Here is a 14,511-nt window from a genome sequence, read left to right on the forward strand (position 1 = left end):
GTGAATGTCTGACAAGCACAGCACTATATGCAGGGACCTAGCTTTGCTGCCATTTCTTTCACATCAATTGATTAAGGCTTCATCAAGCTGTTTTAATCACGTTAAAGTTTGGAGCTTTGCATCACCTTTTCTTTTTCATCCATTCTGATTTAGATTTTATGATTTTCTGTTGTAATAGGATCACTACCCAGGACCTGATTTTGGCTAAACCTGCAGAACATCTTTGTCTCTAGAGGGGTACATCACTGCATGGTGCACATGTCCTATGCCTGCAACAAAAGTCTAAATCCTCACTCCTCCATCACCATGCTTGACAGTTGTATGAGTTTCTTTCTTCTTCTAAGGGTACTTACTACCTTGAAAGTTTTTGAGATAGATGAGATAGATTTTTTCATATTGCCTGAAAATGATATAGTCCTTCCAAAATATAAGCAGTAAAAGAAATGCTTATGTAATGAAATTGCTTATTACTAAAGTGTTATTACCTAGGCATTGTGTAAAAAAAAACGAAGAAAAAAAACCCCTGAATGCTTCACAGGGGCAAACAGAACAAAACAGCAGATTTCATGGAGGTGCTCAGTCTAAATCCATAACTCCATCTAAAATGTTACCTTCATTTCCTCATAAAACTATTTATGCTATGCTATTTATGCTGCTTATTGGTCCTTTAATTACTCAAAATAAAAAAGTTGTAGCTAGTAAAAAAGAAAAAAAAAAAAAACACGTTCTTGTGGGTTTGTTGGATCGTCCAAAGAAGAAAGCAGAACTTAAAACCAGACCTGTTTAATTCTCTGACAGAGGCCCAGCTTGCTGACAGTGTTTTAGTGGAACGGCCGCCATATTATTTCTCTTTTGGCCATTTTCTCAGTAAACACTCTTCTTCCCTGCCCTGTTAATAATGATTGTGTTTCTCCACGCTTCTCTTTCCTCGCTGATCGATATTTCCACCCCTCCTCCTCCTCCTACAGTCCATCAATACCGAGCTTGGAAGACGAAGAGACATTTTCAGGAATGAAGATGGCCAGTGAAGCCTTGGCTTGATTGGTGTGTCCATGTGAGCACATTTGTACAGAACAAATGTGATTGTGCGTCTGCTTCTGAAATAACTGTGTGTGAAAACCACTGCCATTAAGGCAGCATCAGATCAATCCTTCAAACGCTGACAGTGTGGATAAAGAGAGTGAGTGGAGGAGTCAGTGAGTGAAAGATATACTCTACCTCCTAAATTAGAAAGAGTCAAAAAAAAAAGTTTGGCCTCTTGTGGCATTAGAGAGATGATTAATTTGTGGTCTCAGAGAGAAAGATGAAGGGATGGAGGGGAAGGTTGTAAAGTAGCCCTTGTGTCGTCCTGTTGGCTAATAGGATTGTTCGGTTGCTGACGTGCTGATTGAAATGGTAATTCAATGAATCGCCCATCCCACACGGACACACATAAAACCTCTCATGGCTCATGCAGTGGTGCACAGGTCTGTCCAGCGTAATTAATATTGTCGAGTGGGGAAACCAGGGTGTGACCTGCTGGATGTGACTTCAAAAATAACAGACAGGACGTACACAAGTAGAGAGAAGGGGTGAAGCAGAAAGGGCAGAGCTAAGTTAAGAACAAATATGGTAAATTAATAAAGATAGAGCAGGGCAAAAGAAACCCCTGGGAAAAATCTGAAGATTTAGGGCGTTTCACCATCAAAGGTGTTTAGTCTGTTTGAAACAAATTCTGAGGCCCGCACTTGAATGCACGCACTTCAAGTACGAGCCACCAGAACTGACAAAGACTCCTATGTAGGTGTTGAAATGTTTTCAGAAAGAACTGAGCGAAAGTCCGGTTTCCTCCGATTTAAGCCTGTTTGCTACTGTAATTGTGTAATTATCAGGCCGCCATTACATTTTTCGTCTTGTGCACCCGCTAGCAGCACCCCTGAGGGGGGGGGGGCGCACCACAATTAGGAATCTCAGCTCCACAGTAAAATATGGATGGGGAGCCGAAGAGGATAGAGGAAAACAATTAAGGTTAAAAAGAAAACGAAAGATTGGAATATACACAGGTTTTGTTTGTTAAAAAAATGTGTGTGCGAGACTGCTGCTTTATTTTCATTATTACATTGACAATAATAGAATACTTGCTTTCTCAGAATTTTATTTCAGACTTTTATGAATCTGTTTGTCCGGTATAGCTGGAAAAACGGAGCTATTGTTACATGTTAAACACCTAATACAGAAGAGTAGTGATGTTACGTGATGTGCCGAGGCTTCGAGGCGTGTGTCGAGTAATGGAGGGGGCGTTTCCGTAAAGCGCGTATCGAGGCTTGCTTCATTTAGGGGAGGAGCCGAAAACGATGACGTCCGAAGCCTCGCTGCCCAGCTGTACCACGTGACTGCTTCAGGAAGTGGCTCAGAGTTTGCCAGATGACCAGCGTGCAGCGTCATGGCTGCACGCTGATCATAAAACAGTTCTGCTAACCAGATGCAGTTTAAAACGCCACTTGGTCGTTTTATAAGTTTCGTTTTTATAATTCTGCATTTTTTAACTACATGCACCGTATTTCTGTGCCTCAGCGCTTGCTCCTCTCCCCCCCTCCTTTCCCTCGGAGCAGGTGCTTTTATCACCGTTCACCATTCAAAACGTGAATCACTGCGTTTAATGTCCTCACATCGGTAGCAACGTGTGCCAGTTAAAATCAATAGGACAGTTACTAGCTGTGTTTCATGCTATTTTATTTTTAACAACATAGAATCAGTGGCGCTTCGGTGGGCTGCTGCCTCGCGCTTTAATTCAGGTGCGCGCTTTTAAGGGTAATTTTAAAGAACTTGTAACATCAGGGGCTTCATCTCAGACCTGTCAGTACCCCTGTTCCCTTTATAGGAGCCCTTTACAGTATTTAGTTATGCATTTTCCCCGCTGTTTATCCCTCGCACGCAGCGCACCAACGGAGGTAAAATCCGCCCACCGCACCGCCGCACTGATGAGAGCAATAGAAATTTGTCTGGTCAGCGCGGCGACTGACTGAGAAACCTGCCGCTGTGAAAGGGGATGATAATGGTTATAAAAGTCTAGAAGTGCATTGAGCTGAAAAGAGGGAGACATCAGCAGCTGGATCGTGTGTAAAGACGCAGCGTGAACCTCTGTGTGCTTCAGTGTTGCTGCTGAGGGGAAAATGTTGATCATAGTAGAGGTCTGATTATTACACACCATGCCATATCACATGACAGTACTATTTTGGGAATAATTACACACAGAATACATTCAAACAATATTTTATTATACACATGTGTATACATAATTTATGTAGACAAATGATTTCGTCCTACACCTTTTGTGAAGTCATTCCCAAGAGCCATAATAGACAAAAAATCAATGCATCACACGTGTTACGATACAGCTGGCTGTGATTATACACCTGGCCAGTAGGTGGTTTCGTGTGCACATGAAACCCCAAGAAATGAACCCTTTCTCAAACCAGTTGGCTCAAGTGGTTCAATGCTTCATGAGGCTGCATCTCACCATCACTACAGAAGAGTCACTATTGCTATCCTTATTTAATCCCAAGGGGCATATGGCCATTTTTGTACTTCTTGACTTGTCAAACCCTAAAGCAGTGGCGTCCAAAGTAAGTCCTCAAGGGCCGGCGTCCTGCATGTTTTAGGTGTCATCCTGGTTCAACACAGCTAAACCTAATGAGTGTTTAATTAGTAGGCCTCTGCAGACGTTGATGACAGTTCGAGAAGGTAAATCATTCATTTGAATCAGATGTGTTGGAGCAGGGACAGATCTAAAACATGCTGGATTGGAGCTGGACATGCCTGGCCTAAAGTCTTCTTTAACTAAACAAGAGATTTATTACAGAGTTTCATGACAGGGTTGAGTATCCTGTTTTTTTTGCAAATCCCAATGTGGTCACCCTAGCATATACACATATACTTTGTGCTTTCAGTTATATTTTAGCTTGTACCCCTAGTTGATTGTAAAAAGTCACGGCAGACTGAAGCTAGACATGTGGTGGTTGGAATGTAAGTTAGAAACACTAACGTCTAATCATATGAAGCCAAAACACTCCCTAATTTGGCTCACACACAGAATAAGCTGCTGTTGCAGAAGCTTGTGCTTATTCAGTTAAACACACCATGAGTAGACATCAGCCAATGATGTGACAGAGGACTCAGAAAAAGGAAAAAGCATATCTCGAAACATTGTTGTTGTTTTGTTTTTTTTTTCCTGAACAAATTTATGCTCGCCAACAAACCGACCGTGAGCTTATTAGTTCTTGTTCTTGAACCCTGTTTAGCAATGTAAAGCTCACCATGACAATGGTGTGTAGAAACAAGTTGAGCTGGAAAGAAAATGGGGAAAAAAAATGTCTTGCAGATTTCAGTCAAATAAAGTCTAGATTGCAATTTCATATGCCAGGTGTGTGGAGACAAGGAAACACCCAAAACATATGAGGACAAGAATTAAAAAACCGAAGACAGACCCACACAAGGCAGCACATTATTGTGAAGTGAAAAAAATAAATAAATAAACAAATAAATAAATATATATATATATATATATATATATATATATATATATATATATATATATATATATATATATATATATATATATATATATATATATATATATATATATATATATATATATATATATATATATATATATATAAACCAGATTGTAGGCATTTGTATTCTTATCCTTTCCACAATAATTTGTAGAATTATGTTTTTTATTTGCTCATTTCTTATTTTGCTTCTTTTTGGTTCTCACATCATTCATTTTAACCCTTCTTTTAGCCTTTTCCCTTCTTGTAGAAGTCTAAAGTTTATGTTTAAAAGCAGAGTTCAGCTTGTTGGCAGGAACGTTTCCATGTGCTTGTCCGCTAGTTGTAAAGTCAGAGAGCCTTTATTGAAAAACAGAAAGAGGAGGAGAAGAAGATGGGATGAGGTCTCTGATCATAGGGATAAGGATATGACTTTGTGCTGGAAAATCTCCACTTACTCTCAAAGCTTGACAGGATTGCTGGTTTCCCCCCCATCACTCCCTCTTCAGGTTTCTACCTGAATCGTAACCCTGGCATCAACTTTTGCTCTTATTTTATTGATTAAAAGAAAACAGCCTCCATCAAAACTCTCAAGGAGGAAAATACAGCAGCACCTGCTCTCCGGAAAGCCATGAAGGTCAGAAGCTGTTTGAATTAAGTGAGAAATTGAGTTTTTTTTTTCTTTGACTCTGAACCTAATTACATGGGAGCACCTGATCAGACTGCTAGATGCTTTTTGGGTTTATAGTTAAAGTGATACGTGCCTGAAAGTCGACTGTTATGTCCACATTGGATTGTCATGTGGGCAGTTGGAGACAAATTTATCACTTTAAATTAACGAGACACTCAGAAATCAGCTGATGAACATGCTGATGTCATAGATTTATAGCAGAATTGTTGCAAATATTTTGGAAATACACACAGGAACAATGTGTAATGAAAACTCTTCTGATTGTGCAAAGTGGTTGTGCAAGAGCCTAAAGATTTGTGAAGTTCTGCTTTTTTTCTCACACAGTGTGACATCACCACAGGTCTCCTGAGTTGTTCAAGACAGAAAGCCCCCCTACGTTATAATAAATGAGGGACTGCTTTAACATTGTAACATATAAAAACTAATTCCAGGTTTTTCTCCTCCCAAACATTAAGTTCATTGATTTAAATAGATGTTATTTACAGCAAAAAGAAAAATATTGTTATAGTTTGAGACAAATTTCTGACAGCTGAGGAGGAAAATACATCCAGGTGTGTTAAGCGGCAGTCGGCTGCTACGCCTGATCACGAAGAGACGGATTTTACTCAAAATGAAGAGAGACCATAACATTTAGCTCACATACATTTGTATGGCGTTTCATCTAATAAACAGCAAATGATCCATTAAAAATTCTGTTTTCAAAAGTTAGATTAAGGCGCACCTATGAACCTTAACTCAAGTTTCAGGAAAATACAGAAGCTTAACTTGTTTAAAAGTTGCCTGCCAGCCACCTAATTGAAAATAATAATAAAAAAAACTAGGAGAGAAGCAAGAAAGCAAAAAGCTCATGGGATCCAGATATAACTCCATTAGAAGATGCTATACTGAGATTAACTGGAGACAGGCGAGTATGCCTGATATTAGGAACAAAATGATCCGAATGATGATTGCAGCGATTACTATCTGCAGCTCTGTCAAAAATCTACATCATTAAAAAACGAGATGTCATTGGGTGACCAGAACACCCTGTCCAAATTAGACTAGAAGATCATGGTTTAGAGCTAGCATTCACTGGTGGCATTTATAGACGGAAGATAGACAGAAACAGTTGTACTGCAGTTTAGAGAGGATTAAAAGTGACCAAGTCCAGCAAACAAGCTTTTACAGTGAGCTATGTCATGAATCACTCTGAGCTTAGTTTTAAATTCAGGCCAAAGAAAAATCTCCCTGCTGCTGCTAAATAAGTGAATATTATATTGATAAGCACATCTTTTCCACTCAATACACAAACATTGTCTGTCTGGCTCCCTGATCTGCACCATTCCCTCTCAATCCAGCACCCCCCCTGTGGAGGACAGTGACAACATGCAGACACAGAGATGACAAAAATGGAAAAAGAGGGTTTGAATGCAGAGGGGATTGGACACGACAATTTTCTACCCCGCAGGGGCTGACATGCATGAGCGGCCTAATCGGCTAAGGAGGGCGCAACAGGGGGGACGCTCTTCACACCTCAGGGGTCTCCGAGCGAGGCTTTGTGTATGCGTGCATTTCCACGTGCGTACCGGTGTGAGATGTGTTCGTCCACGGAGGCCGGTGGGAGGCTGCAGACCGTTGCTCAGACCAGCGGGGCCCCTGCTGTGGGAGTGCCAAGCCTCCAGGAATTCCCAAAGGGAGGGGTGAAGAAGGGTGAAGTCGGAGTTGTAACCTCTGACCTCAACTTTCATTTGTTTTTACTTTTCATCCTTCTAAATGAATCTCCCCAACAGGGGGCTTCTCTGAATCAGCTCCCTGTCTTTTCATATTATGGATTAAAACGTTGCCCTCATCAGCCAAACACTTCTGGTTCAGAGCCAAGTTTAGACCAATTAAAATGTGTACTTTTTTTTTTTTTTTTTTAAAAAGCACTTTATTTGAGGACAGTGATGTTCAGTGTCCAAGTGAAGAATCCCAAAACAACCACAAACAGTGAGAGGGACTTTAAATGAGCACCAGAATCCTTAATGCACTTTATATGTTCTCATTTTAGTTTAATCATCGTGGTAATTAATACAGCTAATGTATTTAGTGTTAAATGTACAGTTGCTTGCAAAACGATTCATGATCCTTGAACATCACACATTTTTCCTTGTTACAAGGAAGCAAAAGAAAAATTATATAGGGCTAGGGTTATTTTTTTCATCTTTTTATCTATTTCTTTTTACAAATGATATCAGAAAGGTATGGTGTTCATTTGTTTTCAAACCCCTGACCCAATACTTTGTAAACCCACCCTTTACTCTCAGTGCTGCAAGTCTATGGAGGTATGTCTCTACCGGCCCTGTCCATCTAAAGACTCATTTTTTTTGTCAATTGCTCTTTGTAAAGTAGCTCATGCTTAGTCAGAGTGAATGGAGACTTGATAATGTTTTGTGAAATTCAAGCTTTTATTTGTCGTCGTAAGGTATTGTGGAGTTTCAGTGTCTCGAGGTGTTGTGCCACAAGATCTTAATTAATGTCTACAAACAACAGAAGAAGATTATTCTCATTTGAACTTGAGCAAAACCAGGGATGTTGGTAAGGGGGGGGGGGGGTGGGGGGGCTGGGTACACCCTGGACAGATCGTCGCTGTTAACATGTGTTCACTAAATAGTAATAGCCTTTTTGTTTGTCATTGAGTGGAATGGCAACTTTAGATATTTTGTAATTCAACATTTGTCCAAGGCGGTGAACTTTGTTCAGATTGTACGACCAGCAAACCCTGGAACATCGTGTTCTGTTCCTTATAGTCCCGGCAAATAAAAATGTTTTGATTCCTTACCAAGACGGGATTTGCATGAGGGGGGAGGGGGGGGGGGGGTGCATATCTCTCCAGTAGATCGCTTTTTGCCTCTTTTATTACTTCAGAATACAGGAAACTAAAGTCAAGTTGATTAGATCGCAGACCAAAGATGAAGGAACCTCATTTGGATTCAAAGACAGTTTTAGATCAGATAAAAAAAAATAAAATGAAGAAAACAAAAAGAAATCAACCTCCACATTGGTGCTTTAGTACACACAAAAACCTTAGCATGTAAAAAGGTATTATGGGTGTAAAATCGGCACAATCAGCATATCAAAGATTCAGTTGTGCACCGAGTCTGTGCTCCAGGCATCTGTGGATGTGAACAAAGATAAGAAAAAAATATTTCAGGAGATGAACCTGATACAAAAGTTCTGTTATCCCTCTGGTTTTTGGAGTGTATTAGAGTGAGACCTTATTTTGTCTCCCGGTGACTATAGTCTGTGTATGAGGTCATATTAAAAACAAAGTGTACTCTCGTTCAGCTCTGAGGTTAAATACAAATGATCTGATCCTTACTAAACACTGAATACTTGGTAAATGTGGAACTAAACTGATCTCAAAACACTTTATCCCTTGATTGAACAGTATATAGAGGAGCCTTAAGAAGAAATAATTCAGCTATTATTTTCGGAATGACCTCATCGGTTTCCTACAGCATTGGGGAAGACTTTTGGCCCATTTTGTCTCTCCAGATTTCTTAAGTTAGTTGAGATTTGGAGGCTTTTTTTTCTGCACGGCTCTAATAAAGGCTCACCACCGCAATTCAATATGGCTGAGGTCAGGACTTGAACTAGGTCATTGCAGAACTTTGATTCATTTTCCAGCTTCTCTGTTTGCTGCTCTGGGTGTGTTCTGTACATGTATGACCCGACTTAAGTTGTGGCTCAGCCATGGTTTATGAATATTGTAGAAAAAGTTAATAGAATTCATAGTTAAAACAGGCCCAAAGAAACAGTCCTCCACCACTGTGCCCGATTTATTCCAATCTTTCTCCTAAATTATTTAAATATATTAAACTATTTAAATTTAGAAGCTTTTGAACATTGTCTTATAGATACAGAGGAAAGATACACATGGAATTAATGGTGGCGAATTTGCAAGCTAGATATTTACATGCACTGTATAAAAATACCCATAACATCTTTCATTACTGTCTGTTATTAAATCAGACTAAATGTTGCCTGCTTTAGGTCAGCTATACGATTAAAGAAAATGTTTCCATGTCCTAAACACCAGAATAATGTGAGAGATTTTTTTTAGTAGTTTTTATTTCTTTTGTTAAACATTATGAGATCTCAGAGGCTGGAGCTGCGGAAAGCAGTTACTGGGAATCAACAGATAACTGATGGACGCTGAGGACTCAGATCCTGACATACTTTGGTCAAAATGAACTGATTAATGAAAATGGGTCAGCTTGGTCACGTCCAGAACATGGTGAGGCATTCTCCACCAATGTCATGCAATGCCACTGATGTCATTATATAGAGACACTCTAGTAGCGTCTCGCCAACATTAAAAAAAAAAAATAAAAAAATATATATAATAATAATAATAATAAAACTCGATATGCTTGCATGTTTTTTTGACGTTAACATGCGGTTCTTTGTTGTTGCTTTCGCGTGTGCATATAGTGAATGGCAGGGCAAAAACACATGGAGTTCTCGCCGTAAAGCAAGACCGACTCTCGCGGTCTTGCACGAGACTTCAGACCACCAGGACGGCCGAGAAAACCTTTGTTCGACCTGAAATGACTCATTTAATCATCCAAAACGGTATGGAACACATTAATTAACTGAAAAATGTTGCATAGTATGCCTTTAAGGTTAAACGCAGGTGCACCTTCGGTTCTACATTAAAGCAACATTTCACACACACAGCGTCTTTGATTAAGATCTGAGGAACTTAAGAGAAATTAGCCGAAGCGTCAATAAAACAATTTGACTGTCAAAAATCTGGTTGATGTTTGGGTACAAATTCCAGGTGCCTGAATGGGCGTTGTGCATCTGTTTAAACAATTATACGCAAGTATGAACACCAATCAAGTTGTGCCCACAGAGATCAATGTGTTTTGGTGCAAAAAGTGCATATCAGTCCCAGAACAGAAGGAAAATACCTCTTTAGAAAGAGGCTTAGGGACAACAAAGTTAATGTCTTGGAGTAATGTGAACTAATCCTTGATCACAGTCCCACAGAAAACCCTGGTTACCCAAGTTCTGTCAGGGACCAAGATTTCAACAAACTATGGTGAAAAGCTTGTAGAAGAATACCCACAATGTCCGGCCCAGGTCATGAAGCCCAAAAGGCTATTCTACCACACCTCGTGTATAAACATTAGAATTAGAAGGACATAAAAAATTCTGTATCATTATCCATGCATTTAACAAATAATAATTTAGTTAAACTATCCTAGAACAAGAAAAGTCTACACTGATATACTGCAAATATCTACATAATTTGGCTCTCTGTCAGTGTTCAGAAAACAAGAATCCAGTCTAAAAGTTTTTTTCTTTTCTTGTGTAACACAAACTTATTTTTTTATCATCCATTAGAATGCTGATGGCTCAAGTGCGAACCAGAAGCATTGACAGAGACTCCTGGATAAGTGTCACAAAGAACTAAGCAAAGGTCCGGTTGCCTCCGATTTAAGGCCCTTTGCTGTTGTGATGACCCGGATAACTGAGAATTTGCACAGGCACTAGCATCCACTAGTTTCTTGTTTGTCTTTTTGTTGATTTGTTAAGGAATTATCAATTTATCGTATCTGTTACGTTAGAGAAATTCATTAAAAGCTCTCTGACTTTACAACTAGTGGACAAGCACATGGAAACGTTCCCAGAGAACACCATTTCATACCAAAAGTAAGAAACGTCCACAAGAAATGTAGACTCAGTTTTCTCATCTCATTGACAATTTAATGTCACACTTGAAGACTTTTTTTTATTAAAGGGGAAACTATGAGGCAAAGACTCCCATAACTGTTGTCTTAAGACAGCAGTAGAATAAAAAAGGATTTAAAAGAAAAAAATGAGAGCAGAAGGAAGAATGAGGGGCAAAGAGATGAAACGACAAAGAAGGTCAAGCGCTTTGTTTGACTGACCTTGTTTTCCTCTGAAACATCAATGGTTTCCCCTTTTCTGTGTTTTTAAAAAGATAGAAATAATAATCCAAGCAGGTGATATAAACTAGATTAAAAGGGCAGTGTGAAGTGACCTTATCTGAAAGTTTCTTTTACATGTCGATTTATGAGTAAGACCTTTCAGTTGAAGACCGTTTTATAAAAAGGATCAACCAGAACTTTATCTGTCCCAGAAAGCTTTGTTGATGGGAACAGAGACTAAAGGATGGATTTCTTCTGCCTTCACATTTTGTGCACAGTGATCTGAAGAAGAAAACTAAAGTCATCAGGAAAAAATCTTTCAGAAAATCATGACCTGTTTTACCACAGGCCAATTCTCTTAAACAGTTTAGTTCAAAAATACCTTATTAATCCCAAAGGGATTTTTAGACTAAAGCTTTAAGTTCTACCAAGTTACTGTGAATTATATTTGTATTTGCATTTCAGACCCATATTATTCATACCCCTGGCATATCTAGAGCTAACGTGATCTAATATTTTTACCAATGTATGTCTGGTGAAGGGACCCAGACAGAGTCCCAACGTGAATCTGATCAGGAATCTGTGAAGAGGGTTTAAACATTAGGGTGATCGCGAGGAGGCTTTCCAACCTCAAAGACTTGGAAGTCATCTCAAAAGACAACTGATCGAAAATACCAGCAGAACGATGCAAAATGCTTGTCAGTAAATCTAAGAAGGGCTTGATTGCTGCAATGCCAATAAAAACTGTCCTTTTAATTGGTGAAAAAGGAGCATCACTGCCACTAACAACATTGCAGTACACATTTGGTGGAATCTGGGAAACAGGGCCAGATTTAACTGGCTGATCTTAAAAGCAACCACAGATAAATGGGTATTATTTGATGAGATGTATTTGTTAACAAACGATTCAACTCGTAGCATCAGATTATAACTGTAAACTCAGCAAACTGATTTTTCTTTGCACTTAAATCCTTTTAAATCCTAAATTTATATTTGAAACCATTTCAAATATTTAAGTTTATCTTTCTCAAAACCCTCACATTTTAGTATTATTCTCATTCTCAATAAACACATTTCAATGAAAAAATTCTCAATAAACCTACATTTACATCTGTGGTCTGTGCTAAAAGTCCAACATTTGCTGGAGGCCTGTGATAGTTTGAGGACAAACTAGGCCTGAGCAGCGGCCCAGTTTGTTTGTGTCTTTGCTGCGGTTCTGATTAGGAAGGCTCTACATCTTGCACATGGCATTTCTTCATAAAATGGAATGTTTTTTGGGCCAAATACCTCCATCTCGGGTTTCACAAATAGAATCAAGGTTTTGCAAATATCAAATTGTCTGGAATTAGCAAGATTAGGTTTGATCCATTTTAGTATTCTAGATTGCAAATTAAATAGGATTAAACACAGTCAAAAATCATAAAATCCCGTGAAATGGCTCTTTGCACTGATGAGTGCTAGGAACCAGAGGCCAGCTTGCAATGTTAGCTGTGTAGTTAGCAGTAAAGCCAGTCACAGTACTCTCACAATGCTTAGAAATTATTTGCATCTTGTCTCTCACTCTGCTAGTGTTTCTTGTTTTTACCGATTATCTAAACGGCTGACACAAAACCTTTTGAAACGTTTTGGAGGCCTCTTCAGTGCTTTTGTAATTGAGCACAATGGGCCAGCCCAAGGAGCTGTGTTTATAAGTTAACTTTATCAACACAAGAACTACTGTACATCCTTCCTTACCTCATGCGTCCCAAAAATATGTTCAGTGTGTACGGCTTAAAGCATCACCTTAATTTCCAAGCTTCTTAAAAATAGTGTACCCTTGACAAGATGATGTCACGTGCTGACATTGTTTAGAGAAGGCTTCAAAGGACACTTCTCTTTGTATAGAAATGTCAGTGTTTTGACATTGTTTCGTCTTGGGACATGTTCTTGTCACACCCCTACAAAGGGGCAACAAAAGGTCTTAAAAACATTGGGAGGCACCCAAGATGTTGCTTCTGTAGTGAACCCTTCATGACCACAAACAACCTTCCTTTTGGAATATGCTCAGTAATTCCTTATTGAATGATCTACTGGAACGGTGCTGCTCAGCACTGCCAAGTAACCAATTTCAGCTTTACACGCAGTCAGCAGAAACCCATGTCTGGGTTTCAGTAAAGCTTTAACATTAAAAATCTAAACAAACTCCAGCAGGAGAGCCGGGTCTCCCTCCCTTTCGGGTCAGAACCTCTTACCCCCGTCAGCGGCTGACAGTGGACCACACTGGACACTCAGCAGGATTTTACAATACACTTAAATTTAGATTTTACCCTCAAGTTGTCCTCTGAACCCTCACAGCTCTAGCTGCTCTGCCCTCGTTTTCCTCACTTACATTGATTAGTTTGGGAAAGACGCCAGAGAAAGCTCCTGCAGACGTCCCACCACGGCCGTGCTTCCTCATTAACTTTCACATATTGTCACAAGAGTACATTTGCAAAAATACAATGTAAGAACAGTATGGTACACACTCTTTGAGGAGACAGCGTATTACATATTACAAGGCAGCTAGATAAATCAAGCTGCACAGATGAATCTCTCTGCGTCAAATCTATACAAAGTTAAGTTTAGAATCGTTTGTAAAACACAAAGAAAACAGGATTGTGCTCTGTTCTCTTATAGCACAAATCATGTTTTTATTTTTTATTTATATATTCTAACCAATCTGTGGGATTTCAGTCAAAAATGCTCATACCTTTTCTCTGCCAGTAAGTATCAATTAGCAAAAAAAATTCAAAAGATGTAGATCCCGCATGTGACTAACGCAGTGCTAGGCTAAACAGTTATTGTTTGCTCTGACACTGTTTCTACGTTGCGCATACAGAAGTTATTGACTTCTGTATGTAGGGTTACATTTAAGATAATGTAACCTCCATAGGCTTACATGTTAAGATAATCAGAAACAGTCATATTAAACGGGGGCAGATGCAGAAAGAAAGCATAACTTAACTGTGGTTGTGGTTTCGGGGCATACACAATGTGGGCTTATAGATTATGATGTCTAATAATATCTGTACAACCACCCCACATGTTTCAGCCACAAACACCTTTTTTTTTCTTCAAATCTGCACTTTGCACTGCATTTTTGTAAAAACTGACTGTTTAACCGTTAACCCAAAACATAGTTTTCATGCGGTAGCACGTGGAAACACAGAAACTTTTACTAAACATCCATATTTGCTTTTTGCATGTTCTTAGTCTAATGAAAAATAGGAAAGGGTTACATGGACTTGTTATCAGGCTAGCCAAGCTCCATAGCCTGACTGACATGCTGAGGACTGAATAAACTGGACAGGCTCAGATTTTCTGGTCTGAAACTTAGACCAATTACAGC

The 14,511-nt window shown here is 39.2% G+C and overlaps 1 protein-coding gene across 3 annotated transcripts in view; it reads left to right on the top strand.

Moving 5' to 3' along the window:
• The window catches only part of atrnl1a (attractin-like 1a), a 410,176-nt gene that overhangs the window by 374,748 nt on the left and 20,917 nt on the right, over positions 1–14,511 (top strand). The gene's annotated exons all lie outside the window — the stretch shown is intronic.

The sequence above is a fragment of the Fundulus heteroclitus genome, chromosome 22, assembly GCF_011125445.2.
Source record: "Fundulus heteroclitus isolate FHET01 chromosome 22, MU-UCD_Fhet_4.1, whole genome shotgun sequence".
NCBI lineage: Eukaryota > Metazoa > Chordata > Actinopteri > Cyprinodontiformes > Fundulidae > Fundulus > Fundulus heteroclitus.